Source organism: Vipera berus, assembly GCF_964194415.1.
Source record: "Vipera berus genome assembly, chromosome: 6".
NCBI lineage: Eukaryota > Metazoa > Chordata > Lepidosauria > Squamata > Viperidae > Vipera > Vipera berus.
Genome location: NC_138208.1, coordinates 15,335,718 through 15,348,993, shown reverse-complemented (window position 1 = coordinate 15,348,993; position 13,276 = coordinate 15,335,718). Strand labels below are relative to the sequence as shown.

General features: G+C 38.7%; 1 protein-coding gene across 1 annotated transcript in view; it reads right to left on the bottom strand.

The window, feature by feature from the left end:
* Positions 1-1,025: 1,025 nt before the first annotated feature.
* The window catches only part of GRAMD4 (GRAM domain containing 4), a 204,639-nt gene continuing 192,388 nt past the window's right edge, over positions 1,026-13,276 (bottom strand). The window contains exons 20-21 of the mRNA XM_081330928.1: positions 10,109-10,177; positions 1,026-1,045 (exon numbers count right to left, since the gene is read on the bottom strand). The gene's annotated coding sequence lies outside the window, so the exon portion shown is untranslated. The remainder of the gene's footprint in view (positions 1,046-10,108; positions 10,178-13,276) is intronic.

Sequence of the window (13,276 nt, the reverse complement as noted above, 5' to 3'; positions counted from 1 at the left end):
GTTTGCTTATACCCTAAGTTAGCTTTCTTTAAATGCACCTTCCAGCTACATTGTCTGTACTGGCTGAGAATTCAGGACATTATAGTCAACCCTTCTAAAATTCCAGATTGGATAAAGCTGATTTGTTATTTATGATTATTCATCAGATCCTATCCACAAAGATTCAGGATAACCACCTTGATATGCTTAGATAACCGTACAAACAAGTAGCATAAAAAAATCTAGAATCACAACATCTCAAATCAGGGACGCGGTGGCTCAGTGGGTTAGGACGCTGAGCTTGTCGATCAGAAGGTCGGCAGTTTGGCGGGTCGAATCCCAAGTGCCGCGTAACAGAGTGAGCGCCTGTTACTCATCCCAGCTTCTGCCAACCTAGCAGTTAGAAAGCACGTAAAAATGCAAGTAGAAAAATAGGGACCACTACGGTGGGAAGGTAACAGTGTTCCGTGTGCCTTTGGCATCTAGTCATGCCAGCCACATGACCACGGAGACGTCCTCGGACAAGTGCTGGCTCTTCGGCTTTGAAATGGAGATGAGCACCGGCCCCTAGAGTCGGAAACGACTAGCACGCATGTGCGGAGGAACCTTCACCTTTACATTTACCTTATGGCTATCTACAAAACAATCAATTAAAATACACCCACGTTACAGCTTATTTTAGGGTTAATGTTTAGTTCTGTACCTGGGTATCTCCATGCTTGACTTCCAATCACAAACTGACACACAGGCTCACACATTGCACTAAACTATGCCTTGTTTCAATTTGGATTTATTGAATAAACTACATAGTATGCAGTGTGAACATAAGTGAACTCATCAGCTGGGATTTACAGACCACAGTGCCTGAGGTTAATAGCCTATATGAAAAGAAAAGAAATATTACGATTTATATGGTTTGACTGTAACAAGAGATTGAGTGAGACACTCTTTGTTAATTGCAACTAAGAGCTTTCCAAAGACAACAGCTGCAAGCACTGTTTGCTTTCCATGAAAACTATTTATCAGTATTCTTACCTCAAGCCATTCCTTCAGCAGATCTGGGGCCCTTGAAAAGACATAATGAAAGAAGCTCTGGAAAACATGCTTTTCCTTCCTTAAGAGCCCAGATAAATGCTAATTATTCCAAGGCAAGCTTATGGATTGGATCACAACCAAGGGAGTTTTCTATAGGCTTGAAGACAAGCATAACATAATATTTCCCAGAAGTACATCAGTAACATTATGTCCCAGAAAGCCTATTATATAAAACTGTCAGATTGCAGAAAATCACAACTAATGAATCCTTTGGATATAACAAGTACCAACTTCAGACTAAATGGAGGAGAAAAGTAGATTGCTAACATCTAGTCAGAGAATTGTTAATTAGGGTGTAGATAATTTGGTTGACCTCCTATTACTTTGAAGGACTACCATTCCCATAGTGACTTGCAATTGTCTATGGTAGCTATGGTTAATAGGAACTGAAGTCTCTAACATTTGGAGAGTGAGACCCCTTGCTTTATCACATTTGCAATCTTTATCTTTTACTGATTTGATTGCAATTTGTTTCATGTTGTGAGCTGCCCAGAGCTTGGGAGGGTTGGGTGATATACAAGTTTAATAAATTATTGTTGGTTGCATGCTCAGCCTGATTTTTAGTCCAGAATCTGGGAGCCTCCCAGAGTTTGTGATAAAATGAGTGACTACATAAATATTTTAAATAAAAGAAATAAATAAATTTGGCATTTTTTGTCCACCTATCAAGTCTTTTAAAAGGACCCGGAATAAGCAGATGTTGTTTGATGGTGTTAAAGGTATGGTTGCAAGGTGTAAGCTGTTCCACGTAAAGCTGCCTTTTGCAATGGTGACTTTGTCAATGCCAGTAATGTTAAAATGGTGCTTCAGTTGTTTTGCATCCAAGGTATCTAATACTATTGGTACCACTTTTGCTTTCTTTTGCCATTGTTGTTCTACTTCTATTTTCAGGTCTTTGTATTTTGTGATTTTCTCCAGTTCTTTCTCTTCTGTTCTGCTACCTCCAGATATTGCCACTTCCACTATCCAAACTTTTGTTTTGTCTTTCTTATCAACAACTTTTAAGTCTGGGTAGTTGTGTGGCATAGCTGTTTGTTTAACTGAATTCTAAAGTCTGAGAACACTTTAGGTTGTGTTTTTTCCCCCCAATTTCTATTACATCATCTATTTGGTGGTCTCAACCATCCTTCCTTGCAGGCAAGTGGTATTTCTTGCAGATCTTCCAAAGCATCGTGGTTGCCAACTGTCATGTCATTGTTTGTAATCAGCCTGTGCACCGCAGCTGCCATGGCTATAAGAGAAGAGGAAAGGGATTCCAACCATTTTGGTGTCATGTCCCTTTTTTATTATTATTGTCATTTGTTTTTATTGTTTTAACTGACCCTGTTAATTCACTTTGAGATTTTTTAATGGAAAGGCTTAAACAAATATTTTATGAATAAATGAATTGCTTTAGGAACCCTCTACCTCCTTACCCAAATGCCCATTCAATGCATCCTCTATTTTGCACATGTGTCAAAATGCAGATCCGCCTTCCTATTTTTTCAGGAACCCCTGCCAATGTTCTCAGTAGTCCACCCAATCCCTCTATTCCTGTCTCTGCTCACCAGTTTTTGCAATGCGTTGTTCTGTACCAGCCTGCTACCGGCCCTGCAGAAAAAGCAGGGACAACCCCTTTACAAATGGCAAGAGGCTGGAATAAAGCCTGCCAAATTTATTAACATAAAACAGAGCAAAATAAGACACCAACCATGAAACAGGAGCTATGAAACAGGAACTATTCAAGCGGTTGCCTTCAGCAAACCAGCCCTCCCACGCATTCCCCTTTTATACAGTTCAGGGCGTGGCTTCTCTCTGCCTCCTTCCGAGGTGCCCCATTGCCTTCCCCTGTTTACTCCTGATTGACTGCCTCCTGCGTCGGGCGTCCTTGAACAGGGCCAGCTGTGGGTCATCTTCATCCACGCTGTCAGGCTCACACAGCTGGGTCTCCGTCGTGACCAGGTGGGAGGGGCCTGGCTGAGGGCTCTGCGGAGCCACAAGGCCATCAGCAGCAGGCTCTTCAACACCCCCCTCCTCCTCCTCTGAGTCGTCCGACCCAACTGCCGAACCCACAGGCTGACCCTGAATCACAACATGCGTTGCTTCTCCTCCTGTACTTCTCTCCCTCCTTTTCGCCCTAGTCCTCCCAGACTATTTGAAAATTATTGGTGGTTTTTTTTTATGTTGATTCTTCTACAAATTTTACTCCCTCCCACCCACTCATCCTCTCTTGGAATTCTCTTAGTTTAGGAACCCCCATGTAAAAGGTGATTGGGTTGCATTCTGAGGGCAGAACAGTTTAAAAAAAAGTCTTTTAATATGCTAAGAAACTGTGCAGCATGGTGGGAGTGCTGAGGTGAGCCCAACGAGAGTTCATTTAAGCCTGTTTTTATTGGGAGAGCTTAGTTATATGTTATATCTCAGCCTAATCTTTCAAGTCTATAATAAAGAAAAAACAAGAATGCAAACCACCACAAGGAAAAAGGAGGTTAAAATGTCATTTGAAGAAAAAAAAAGGGAATTCTGATGTCAACTGAGATGAATGCTACTGTGACAGCCCTGTCACCCAGCAGACAAGCTGGAGTAGATGCTCGAGGCGCAAAATGCCACATCTTTTCATGTGGGCTTATTTGAAACCAAACACAAGCGCTCCAGCGTGGAAGAGGTCTGGGGCCAAGAATCATTTCCCTTAAAGGAGAGTCATAACATGTAAATTTTATTCTCCTTCTCTATAATGTTCATGGACGTGTTTGGAAGCAATTGTCCCAACAACACAGCTTAATCATAATAGATCCCCTTCACAGAATATATATGACAGAGTGAATAAAGAAAAGCCATTTTTAGGTTGATTGCAGATGTACTAGCTCATAGAGAAGCTGTGGTCATAATTCAGAATACCTTGTATGGAAGAGAAACAGCCATAACCATTTTTCTCTCTTCCTTGGTTATCAGAAGGGTACATAATACAGTCCACCTACCCTTAAATTCTGAAAACAGGCAGACACAAATGTTCTATTATGTTGTGCAGCACAACCTGATTATGGCTTCCCTTCTTTCTTGTTCTATATAAAGGTTGGCACTAATATGATACTAAATGCTTCTTTTTAGTAATATACATTTTATCCCCAAAGTAAATACTCACTTTAGAAAAGACATTTGCACTGACAACTATAACAATAGGTTTTAGTTCTTTCTCCATGTTTTGTTGTTCTCATTACTAACTCTCTCCAAGTTAGTGCAATCTGCATATTAAAAATAATTGTTTTCACCTGAAAACAATCCTTATGTGTCTAATCACACTTGGCCAATTGTTAGGCATATGGTGTTAGCCTACAATGTTGGGTTGAAAATATATTAACCATAATGCTATGTCTTTAAGTTGTTAATTGGCCAATGGGTGTGTAAGTGTTCTCATGGCCATAAGAGGAAGCTAGGAACGTAGCTTCTCTCTCTCTCTGAATTCACTGATCTCTACTGTTACTGTTTTTTGCTCTGCTGTTGGTTTACTACTGTTGTAAACCTGAACTGTGTATTGACCTCTGGACCGGTAAGAAGACTTTGTATTTTGGATTGCTACTTGGACTGTTTATTTTTGACTGTGCATTTTTGTTTTTACACCACCTCAAAGTAAAATACTTTTTGCTTTTAGAACTCAGTGTATTTCTGTGTGTGACTTTTACTGCTCTCAGTGCCCTTCCTTGTCTGTGCAACTCTTTGGTAGCACAAGGAGACCTCTGCACAACAAATTCCATAACACTGGTTATGGGCCCAGGCCTGTACTGAGAGTTAGTACACACAGTATTCCTAGCTGAGTTTGTATTTGGTGTAAAATGGCACAGGAACTGTTGTCAGGCATCTCCTGGATAACCCGGTTGGATGGGACAAACTATGTTTCCTGGTCCACAAAATGCTGCTTGCTTTTGCGCAAGGAAGGACTATGGGCTGTTGTAAATAACCCACCAGATACTACTGCTTGGGATCCAGATGACGAAGAGGATGCAAAGAAGTTAGACAACTTTAAACGTAGCAATGAGAAAGCTCTTTGCATTATTGGACTAACACTGAATGACCAGCAGCGTGTCCATATTCGTGGTGAGGAGTCTGCTGCTAGGTGTTGGGATATTTTGCGAAGGCTTTATGTTCGAGACAGTGTGGGTGCACATATACACCTTACACGTAAGCTGTTTAGGGCTCGTCTGCAGAAGAATGGAGATATGCTGACCCATTTAAATTACATGAAGGCAACTTTTCAAGAGCTTCATGAAAAGGAGCTGATTTTTTCAGAGTTGCATCAGGTCTACATTATTCTGTCATCTTTGGATGAGAGTTATGATGGATATGTTTCTTCTTTGGAAGTCCTGACCAGAGAGGAACTGACATTGACTAACATTACTGGGAGACTGCTGGAAGAGTCCAGAAGGAGGCGTGACAGAGACCAGCTGAGAGAGACACAGCCACAAGAGGAGCAGCAATTCACCACTGCTTACAACGTCAAGAAATGTTATTCTTGTGGGGCTAAAGGGCATATAGCCAAATTCTGTAGAAAGGGTAAAAAACAGAATGCAAATAGCAGTGGGAAGGCTAAAAAGAGCATTGGTTTGGCTATTTCTGGTAAACCAACATCCAGAAACAATGAATTGTGGGTTGTTGATAGTGGGGCTTCACAATGCATTACTAAAGTGAAAAAGAGGTTTGTTAATATGAAAAACAGCAACCAATATGTTTCACTAGCAAACGGTTGGAGGATGAAGGCCTCTGGTGAAGGTAATTCCTATTGTCCATGCATTGATGAACAGTTACCTATGTTATATATACCTAAACTAAGATTCAACTTGTTATCTGTAAGGGAATTGGTTAAGGTTGGGTTTGTGGTAACATTCAGAGGGGAGCAATGCACTATTGAGTGGAATGGAACCTGTGTAACTGCTAATTTGAAAAATGGTTTATTCATTCTCACAAGTAACCAGGTTAGTACAGTTAAAGCTAACTCGATATGTGAGAACAAGAAGCCACATGATGAATGTATACATTTATTGCATAGGCGGTTAGGGCATGTAAACTTTAACTCACTACGTAAAACAGTTGAGTTAGTAGAAGGAATTAAACTGAAGCCATGTAGTAAGTATTTGAATTGCAATGCCTGTAATCAGGAAAAGAGTAAGGCAAGTCCGGCAAACAGGATAAACAGCTTCAAAACAACTGTACCTTTGGAAGTTGTGTTTGCTGATTTAATTGGACCCATGAAACCAAGTTTAGGAGGGTCATGCTATATGTTAAGTATATTGGACCACTACTCTAGATATGGTTTTTGTTATCTGCTTAAGTCAAAGGCAGACACTTTCCAACAATTTGCAAACTGGCTGAAGTTCGTGGAGAGAAAAACAAAGAGAAAGGTTCAGTGCATAATTACTGATAATGGTACTGAATTTACAAATAAGTGTTTTGTTGATATGCTACAATCAGCTGGCATTGAGCATAAACGTTCAGCCCCTTATAGACCTCAACATAATGCTTTTGTTGAGAGACGTGGGCAAACGTTACAAGCCATGATTAGAACCATGTTAAGAGATTCTGGCTTAACAGATAGACTGTGGGGGGAGGCAGCAAAATGTGCAAACCATGTTCTGAATTTAGTTGTTAATACTTCTACTGGTAAAATACCATATACAATATGGCATGGTAGAAGACCAAACCTTGATTACCTGCACACGTTTGGCACCCCAGCTTGGGTCCACATTCCTGCACAACTCAGGAGTAAAGGCCAACATAGGGCTAGGCAATTATACTTCGTAGGTTACGAAGCTAACCACAGATCCTATCGTTTCTGGGAACGAGGCACAACTAATGTATATAACAGTGCTAGTGCAAAGTTCCTTGAGCACGTTGGTTGGGATAGGTTAGAGCAAGTAACTGTTAATACTGATCCTCTAGTGTTTGAGGACTCCTCTGATAACGTAACTAGTAATGATAATGCATCTCCTGTAAATATAAAAGATGAAGAGGAGATAGGGGAGATAATAGAGGAATCAGAGGAAGGAAAGGAGTCTGAAATTCAAAGCCCTGTAATTCCTTGGCGTTCAATGCGTATCAGACATCCACCTGATCGCTATGAAGCTAGTATAGTATGTCAAGTTAGTGTAGAGCCATCTAACTATGATGAGATCAGGATGTATCCTGAAAAAGAACAGGCATCATGGAAAGCTGCAATGAACAGGGAGTTGAAGTCTTTGCAGAATCTCAAGGTTTATCAGAAAGCAAAACTGCCACCTGGTGAGCAAGCTATAGGTTGTAAATGGATATATAAGATAAAGAAAGGTGTAGACGGGACTGTAACCCATAAGGCACGTTTGGTTGCACAAGGTTTTGCCCAAACTACTGAGGATTATGACGAAGTGTTTGCACCCAGTCTAAGGGCAACTACTTTAAGAGCAGCTTTAGTATGGGCGGCTAAAAATCAATATATGGTTAATCATGTAGATGTTGAAACTGCATATCTACATGCTCCATTGCAACATACTATTTATTTAAGAATACCACCAGGATTGACCAGTGATAGAGACCATGATTGTTGGGAGTTAAAGAAAAGCCTCTATGGATTGAAACAATCAGGCTATGAGTGGAATAAATGTATAGTTAATGAGTTAAGTGCATTAGGTTTTGTAGCCAGTAATGCTGATCCTTGTTTGTTTAGAAGAGAACACAACGGAGCATTATCTTTTCTCTTATTATTCACAGATGATATTGCAATAATAACAAAAACTGAGTTAGAAGCACAAACTATCATTTCAAGATTGCAAAATAAATTCACAATTAGAAATCTTGGAGAAATTAGCCACTATTTGGGGTTAGATATTGTGAAAACAAATAGGGGTTTTAAGATGTCACAAGCCAGTAAAATATCTCAGTTATTAAAGAGATACAATATGGAAATGTGTAAACCAGCAAAAACTCCGATGGCTATGGATTTTAAGGACACTAATGTTGAGAGTCCTGTATTTGATAAGACTATGTACCAATCTTTGATAGGAAGTCTTATGTATCTGAGTAATTGGTCTAGACCTGATATTTCTTACTGTGTAAATCAATTAGCTAGGTACAACAATAATCCAACTGTTAGACACTGGCAATCAGCTAAACGAGTATTAAGGTATTTGAAGCAGACTATTCACTACTCGTTATATCTAGAGCCAAATCGTGAGTTAATCCTTACTGCATATGCAAATGCGAGTTTTGCCTCTGATTCAAACACTCGTAAATCTACCTCAGGGTTGGCTGTAATGTTGGGTGATTCTTTGATTGGATGGAAGTCCATTAGGCAAAAACACATAAGCTTGCCTACAATGGAGGCTGAATTTTCATGTCTATCAGTGTTATGTACAGAACTGCTAGTGTACAAACAATTATTGTTAGATATGGGTTTAAATATAAATGATCCATTTATTGTGTATGAGGACAATCAAGCTGCAATAAAGATGGCTAATAATGCTGCAGTAAGAACAAGATCTAAACATACTGATCTTCGTTATTTGAATGTCAGACAATGTATCAAAGATAAATTAATACAGTTAGAGTATTGTCCATCTGATGTAAATATTGCAAACCATTTTACGAAGGTACAAAGTGCTGTGAAACACAATGCTAATTGTGAAAGAATGTGCATAAGATTGTAAGAGTTATATATTATTCTACCCAAAGGGGAGAATGTTAGGCATATGGTGTTAGCCTACAATGTTGGGTTGAAAATATATTAACCATAATGCTATGTCTTTAAGTTGTTAATTGGCCAATGGGTGTGTAAGTGTTCTCATGGCCATAAGAGGAAGCTAGGAACGTAGCTTCTCTCTCTCTCTCTGAATTCACTGATCTCTACTGTTACTGTTTTTTGCTCTGCTGTTGGTTTACTACTGTTGTAAACCTGAACTGTGTATTGACCTCTGGACCGGTAAGAAGACTTTGTATTTTGGATTGCTACTTGGACTGTTTATTTTTGACTGTGCATTTTTGTTTTTACACCACCTCAAAGTAAAATACTTTTTGCTTTTAGAACTCAGTGTATTTCTGTGTGTGACTTTTACTGCTCTCAGTGCCCTTCCTTGTCTGTGCAACTCTTTGGTAGCACAAGGAGACCTCTGCACAACAAATTCCATAACACCAATGAAATATTCTATTCTATTCTATTCTATTCTATTCTATTCTATTCTATTCTATTCTATTCTATTCTATTCTATTCTATTCTATTCTATTCTATTCTATTCTATTCTATTCTTTCCAACGTATATTCTATTCTATTCTATATTATTCTATTCTATTCTTTCCAACATCTATTCTATTCTATTCTATTCTATTCTATTCTATTCTATTCTATTCTATTCTATTCTGTTCTGTTCTGTTCTGTTCTATTCTATTCCTTTCCAACATATATTCTATTCTATATTATTCTATTCTATTATTTCCAGCATCTATTCTATTCTATTCTATTCTATTCTATTCTATTCTATTCTATTCTATTCTATTCTATTCTATTCTATTCTATTCTATTCTATTCTATTCTATTCTATTCTATTCTATTCTATTCTATTCTATTCTTTCCAACATCTATTCTATTCTATTCTATTCTGTTCTGTTCTGTTCTATTCCTTTCCAACATATATTCTATTCTATATTATTCTATTCTATTCTTTCCAACATCTATTCTATTCTATTCTATTCTGTTCTGTTCTGTTCTATCCCTTTCCAACATATATTCTATTCTATATTATTCTATTCTATTATTTCCAACATCTATTCTATTCTATTCTATTCTATTCTATTCTATTCTATTCTATTCTATTCTATTCTATTCTATTCTATTCTATTCTATTCTATTCTATTCTATTCGATGTCAAGGTGCATTTAACAAAGAGATATGGCCCTCCAGATGTTATAGGCAGATATACTGTATATTTCATTTTGTAAAGGGAAGATAAGGGAACAAAAGCAGGAAGTACAGGAGAAGGCCATTGGGTTTGACCAATGTTCATTGAACTGTATTTCAACTCCCTTCAAGTAAAATTACCTGTTGTTGAAAGAAAGAAATCATCAGTTCTGATCTTTGATTATTGTATCCTGATCTTCGTGATTGTATCTGTTAAAAAGAAAGAGAGATTTTGTTTCCCATCAGAATGAGGAGGAACAGGAGAGTAAGTAGATTTTCATACCTCATGGGTGTTCAGGTATCTCAGTAAATCACTATGGGAAAGATATTACAGAAGAAAACATATGTTGCGGAAGGAAAAAGAGGGGGGAAAGATCTGCAAGTAAACATTATGTTTCTGGGAAATCAAATAGGTTTAACTATTGGGTATTTAAATTGAGATTCATAAAAGTTCTTTATTGCCCCCAAGCAAAATGAACAGAAATTGCTTAAATGGTATGAAGATGGTAGACCAGCTTTCCTAAATGGGAATCCAAATCCAGCAGCCAATTTTTGCTGGAATTTAGGAAGGGAAGTCCCAACATATGTTGAGGTAGCAGCTTGAATATGACTGCTGTAGATTAACAATGGAAAGTATCCAGCAAAAAAAAAAGATCAGTTTGACCAGACACAGACAAGGGTGTTCCAATTGTCCAAAGAAGATTCAGGAATTGATTTCTAAGGATTATCCATAGATCTTTTTATTCAATCACAGTAAAATCAACCCATAATGTTTGTTAGGTATATAATCCTCCTCTACTCATTCATTGAACACACCTACAAAGAAAATACTGCAGACTACAAAACAGTTGTTGTTGTTAATCTTCAATTTGATTCACAGTCTGGGACTGGTAAAAACTTAACAGTTCAACGCCTAACCAAGGACCTAAGAGCAATTAAAGTAGTGTCTGAGTTCTGAGTATCCAGGCTGCCCTTTGGGTATTGCTCCAAAGGCTCCTACTACTATTGGTACAATTATTGATTTCTTCCTCCATAGTCACTCAACTTCAATTTGCAAATCATGATATTTTGTTATTTTTTCTAGCTGTTTCTCTTCAATTAATGTGTCACCTGGTATTGCAATATCAACAAACCAGATTTTTTTTTTCCGCAATAGTGATGTCAGGCATGTTGTGAGTCAGATGTCTCTCTGTTTGGATCTTAAATTCCCACAGGATCTTGACTTGCTCATTTTCAAGAACTTTGTCAATTTGGTGCTCCCAATAATTTTTGCTGCATTCAAATCCAAACTTCTGGCAACGCTTCCAATGTACAATTTTGGCAACTCAGTCATGACATCATAGATAATCAGCCTGTGAGATTTTGCTGCAGCCACTGATAAGGTCATCCAGTTTTATCTTTCCTGTTGCATAAGCAACATTTGCTGTTGTTGCCAACCTGTTAACTTTTTGCTTTCATGGAATTGGTCTGCAAGGCTTGTTGTTGGGCAGCCAAAATGAAGCCTTCAGTTTCTTTCTTCAGAACTCCTGATCTCAACCTATTCCATGTTAGCTTGAAGGACATTTCCTTCAGTGTCCTTCAGGTATTAACTGTGCATAGGCTTCTTGCTCAATTGTTTCCTTTCAATATTCTGCTTTTAATCTTGTTGTTTTCAAGAGGTTTCCCTTGTTCACTTCCTTCAGCAGAGGCTCTTTTGCTTTTTTTATGTCATTTAAGCTATATTTTTCCTCTTCCACAGTTTGTTTTACCTGTAAGAGATCTCTGCCACCCTGATTTTTACTGCATTTTTACTGCATTCGAACTCAAATTTCTGGCAAAACTTCCCAGCTATGATTTTGGCAACTCAGTCAGGTCAAGTCAGGTCAGAAGCTTCCTAAACTCCTAAGTTCTTGTACCTTTCTTCTGGTGTTACATGTTTTTATCAATTCTTTATTATCGAGTTTGAATCTGTCATCTTCAACCATTTTTCCTGCCTTAACAGCAATTGTTGCACATTTGTCAATGCCAAATTGCATCTCAGTGTCTCTGTTAACTCCTCAGTGTTTTTCAGCAGTGAGTTCAATTCAGCGTTTGTTTTTCCAAATAATTTTAAATCATCCATGTAGATCAAATGGGAAATTTTCAATCCTTTTTTTGTCAATTCATAGCCACAGTTTGTCATGTTCAAACTGCTTGTTAGTTTAAATATTAGTTTGACTTTGTTCAGTCACCTTTGCCTGCATTATGGTGAATTCTAGTATGACATGGTCATTCATTGTTCCTACAACTCCCACTCCTTCAAACCTTTCATGCCTATTAATTAGAATTAAGACCAGTAGAGCTGGCCCTCTAGTTCTGGCCCCCACCCTTCAGAAGACAAAGTTTTCAGCTAGGCACCTCAGGAAACTGTTTAATCTCCCACTCTCTGCAGAGTTTGTTTCCCAGTTGATGTCCTGGTAGTTAAAGTCCTCCATTACTACAGTGGTATGTTTCCTGCATACCTCAGTTAACTGATTTGCAAAAAGTCCATCTATTTCCTCTGCTTGGTTATACACACCTACAACAATGTCATTTCTTTTACCTCTAATATTCACCTCTTCTTCCCATATTGTTGTTTTGTCTGTTTCTTTTGAACAATTTATATCCTCCTATCAGTATGTTCCAATCATGTGTTCCATCTCACCAAGTTTCGGTAATAGCAACTGTATTCTGCCTGTCTTCATGTACTTTGAGTTCCCCCTCTTTGTTCCCCAGACTCTGAGCATTAGGGTATAGGCATCTTAGCTCATTGTGGCTGAGTCTGCATTTGCTTTCTGCATCTCTTGTTGACCAGGAATTCAGACATAAAACTGGTGTTACCAGCTTCTTTTTCTCTTCTACAGTACAAAGAGTTGACCTTGAAGTCCCTTCTCAACCTACAAGTTGGTGAGAATGGTAGTGTCATATGGCAGAGCCATGTAAAAAGGTAAAGGTTCCCCTGCACGTGCGTGCTAATTGTTTCCAACTGTAGGGGCCAGTGCTCATCTCCGTTTCAAAGCCAAAGAGCCAGCGCTTGTCTGAGGACGTATCCGTGATCATGTGGCTGGCATGACTAGATGCCAAAGGCGCACGGAACACTGTTACCTTCCCACCGTAGTGGTCCCTATTTTTCTACTTGCATTTTTATGTGCTTTTGAACTGCTAGGTTGGCAGAAGCTGGGACGAGTAACAGGCGCTCACTCTGTTATGCGGCACTCAGGATTCGACCCGCCAAACTGCCAACCTTCTGATCGACAAGCTCAGCATCCTAACCCACTGAGCCACTGCGTCCATGTACAGCACAGTAAAAAG